General features: G+C 38.4%; 1 long non-coding RNA gene across 1 annotated transcript in view; it reads right to left on the bottom strand.

Annotated features, from left to right (window-relative positions):
- The window catches only part of LOC105310330, a 3,219-nt gene extending 2,586 nt beyond the window's left edge, over window positions 1-633 (bottom strand). Inside the window, exon 1 of the long non-coding RNA XR_897485.2 lies at window positions 525-633. This is a non-coding gene — a long non-coding RNA (uncharacterized LOC105310330). The remainder of the gene's footprint in view (window positions 1-524) is intronic.
- Window positions 634-4,080: the final 3,447 nt, after the last annotated feature.

The raw sequence follows: 4,080 nt of genomic DNA, 5'->3' as shown, positions 1-4,080 counted from the left end.
TATATATATAAATTCTTATTAGGTTTAAATATATACATCGCCTAACAATACTATAAAGCTTACACTCTTTTTAGAATGATCCATTTTACAGATGAGGAAACTTACCAGAGATATCAAGCAATTTGATTATATAATTAAAAAGAAGCAGAGTCAGAATTCTATCTTGAGAGTTGGTGTCTGAACTACTTTGCTCTTCCTCCTATCTAAGAGGGAAGAATTAAATCTTTTCATAGTTTTGCTTGCATTCCTTGTCATTGCCCCTAAACGACAACAACAAAAGCCTTTCTGATTTAGCCCTTTGCGCTCATTCAGGAGAATTTACTCACTATCGTTGTCACCGAACCTGATCACCGTAATGTCATTTGAGATTCGGTGACTGTGATACCAAGAGGTCCTGTTTCTCATTGACTGTACAGCCCACAAAGGTTATGAATAAAGAGCCCATACCAGCAATTTTGCTTCGTTAAGCCTCCAGATCACCATAGCATTGAGAATCCAAACTAGTCACACCAAATGGTACTTACTGAAAGCCAGGTGGTTACTGGTTCAGTTCTCAGCAGACTGCCCTGCCTCTGGGTCTCCTGAGTGCGCCCCTGCTCACTCTGAGCTCTGAGTGCCAAGGTGAGGATTCACGTACAAGCTCTGTTTGAAATGTGAACAAACAGGAAGTTCTCAAACTTCTATCTTAGGATAGATTTTATTCTTGCCCCAAGTTGAAAAGAAAGCTGATATCTCAGGGGAAGCCCCTGGTTTTTATTCTTCTTGTGGCTTGGCACAGAACCGCTCTTGGCATTCCAGCTGTCTAGTGACAGAAAATAAAAGGAAATAAATTTAAAAAAACTTCAGACTTTAGAACGTAGTCACAATGACTCTTATTGAGAACAGTGCCAGCCCAGCCTTGACCTCTTGCAGTGACTACCATTGAAACAATTCCCTTGTTTCCCACCCATCCGTATCCATCCCTCCAATGTCTTCCTGGGGATAGTAGGAAGGGTTCCTTTATGCCAGATGAGGAAACAAAAGCCTGGCTTGTCCAATGCCTTTGTACATGGCAAGAGTCTCCAGGAGGATATGCTTATTTATCCATAATGAAGTTGCATTAGGCAGACTCTTCCTCACAGCCACCCAAAAACACTTAAAAATAAGCAGGCTGCTATGAACGGCCCTTCTTACATCTGCTTGCTGAGTGCTATCTGGCCACCAAAGGACCTTAGGTATATTTTTGTTTATATTAAATTTTTTTTTAGGGGGAAAGAGGAAATGGCTAATACATTTTATTTTCTTAGATCATCTTTAGAAGTGAAAATACATAACTTTAATCTTTGTTTTCATTAGTATAATTGAGTTTGAACCTACTCTGCCAGGTATTTATTGAGTGGTTTTGGCTAGTTACTTAAGTTTTCTGAGTGTGTTTCCTCATCTGCAAAATAGGATAGATAATGTTGACCCCACAGGATCTTTTTAAAAATTAAGTAAGATTTTACATACAAAAAGTGTGTAGCACAGTGCTTGATATATGGTAAGCATTCGACAAAGGTTATTTCTCTGTTTTTCCCTTTTGCACTCCATGCAGGGTATAGGTATTATTGATTCCTTTTTTTAAGAAAACCTAGCTGAACTTTAGACATGCAGAAATGATTAATTTATAATTCATTTCCTGAACAGGACAGGTTTTGCTTGATTTGGGAGAAATAATTTCTCGGAATGTATTTCCTTAGATATTTCTTGGGTCAGCATTTGACTACTTTGGAAATAATCTTTAGTATTTTTATATTTGGTCTTTAACCAGGTATTACTAGTTATTGCTCTAAGTAGTTCATAAAAAGCTTGTGCTGATCTCCCCTAACCTGGGAACTGTAATGATACCGAGAACTCATCGTCATAATCCAATGACCTAACCAGAAAGGGAGAGAGGAAAAATTACTTTAAATTGTGTTCCTTTGAAAGGATTTCTATAAATCAATAAGACAGAGAAATGGACTTCCTATCTATTCATCCATCCATCCATCTATCCATGCATCCATCCATCCATCCATCCATCCATCCATCCATCCATCCATCCATCCATCCATCCATGTGTCCATTCACCCAGGCATCTTCTTAGCTCACCTGTTCTAGGATTTTTTTGGTCATGTTTTCCTAATAATATTACAAAGTTCTTTCAGAAAGAATATTAATACATTCCACAGATGTCTAGGAAAGCTATTTGTGCTGTAGATGCCATCTATAATAGAAAAACTTGCAAGCAACCAAAATTGACATAGACATCAAATATTAGGCTTGTGAAAAGTAAACATACCTATGAAATGCAAGCAAAGTTTCCATTATTGTCTCTAGAGGCCTATAAACAACATACTAGTACAATACTTGTTGTAAAAAAACAATCAGCTGTTCATTTGAAATATCATGTGAGTTATTCCATGACTTTGTTAATTGTGCTTTTCTATCACGAAAGTACTCTTTGGCTCTACTGTCTCTTAACCCAAACATGACTGAACCGTTTATATCACATGATGATGCTTAACATTTATTGGGATTTTTTTCTTTTACATAGAACATCTCATTTAACCCCAACAGTTTTGCAGGATAAGAATTATGATTCCTTAGTTTGAAAAAGAGGAAACTGAAATTTAGAAAGAGAAAAATAACTTGCTCAAAGTCATGCAGCTAGTATGTGACCAACAGAAATCAAACTCTGGTTTGTCTCAACTCCAAAGCCTGCCTGTGCCCTTCTAAACACTATACTGTGTTGAGTCCTGGGCTGGGATCCATTGGCTTGGACTCTTGGCCTGTGTGACACTGCATAGGTTGCCAGCTCTCTGGACCTCTTAATTTCATTGCTGTCCCTTTTTATGAGTTCAAAGTACCCATTCAACTCTGATTATGATTATCCCCTTGAAGCAAAGCCAGGGACTTATCAACATGCAGGCTGTCTCACTGCATGTTGTAGGTTCATTCTCCTTATGGATAGTGAATATGCCTTTGCCAATGTCATTAGTGAAGGAGTGCCATCAACTACATCACTGCAGGGCATCCTTGGTACCTCTTCTCTGGAACAAGGAATCCAAGAAAAGCCAGGAGAAAGCTTGAGTTCCATCCTTCTTCTGGAGTTTCCTGTTATGAGAAACAAAATGATCTTGGCCATTTAAATTGTTTGTTTTTTTTTCAGATGGGAATTCTTTTGATTGAAACATGCTGTGATTTAAACATTAGGAATTGGCCTAGCGATAGAGATGCGGTGGGCGGGGGGTGGGGGGCGGGACGGAGTTTAGAAGGAGAGAAAGGAGAAAAGAAGAAAAAAAAAGGAAGAAAGGATAGAACTCAGGACAGCATAGTATTTTCAAGCATGGAGTCATCCTTGCTGGGTTTGTTATTGTGCTCTGTGATCTTGGAGAACTCACTGAAACTCTATGTCTCAGTTTCCTCATCTTTAAAAAGGGAATGATAATAGTACCTACTTGACAGAATTATTAAGAGTTATCGAATGAGTAGATATTTATAAAGATTTTAGAACAGTGCTTGGCACATAGTAAGCACTTTATAAGTGTTTGTCAAATAAATCAAGGGCATTCTATCGGTAATTTACAAATGTGTTTGTGCATGAGCCGACTTCTAATTTTATTAGAAGACGTTGAAGACTCTCCGAAGTACTTTATGAAACGACAATGGGGGTGTCTATTCATTCCTTCTAAGTTACACAAGAATAAATAGAGGACACAGGAGGCTCAGAAATCATTTAAGGGAGAACTTGTAATAAACATCATGATGGAGTTGAAACTCACCAAATCTAGAACCAGGCACCAAGTTCATGCTTGTGGTCTGCTTCAACATGCTGGCAGACCTTCCGTTTGTCCCCTTTCTCTCCCTGAGGGGGCGAGGGTGACTGGATGACCTCTTTAATAGTCTGGCTTAATAGTCTCATAATAAGACCATCTTAATTGATTTGGCAGTTAACCTTTTACAAAGCATTTGCACAGTATCTCTTTCTGCTTGCACAAAAACCTTGTGAGGGAGGCAGAGCAGATATTATTTCCCCTGTTTTATAACCAAGAAGAGAAGTCAGCTGATCGAAGTTACCAG

This window comes from Pteropus vampyrus, unplaced genomic scaffold, assembly GCF_000151845.1.
Source record: "Pteropus vampyrus isolate Shadow unplaced genomic scaffold, Pvam_2.0 Scaffold2355, whole genome shotgun sequence".
In the NCBI taxonomy this organism is placed as follows: Eukaryota; Metazoa; Chordata; class Mammalia; order Chiroptera; family Pteropodidae; genus Pteropus; species Pteropus vampyrus.
This window is presented reverse-complemented; position numbering and strand designations above follow the sequence as displayed.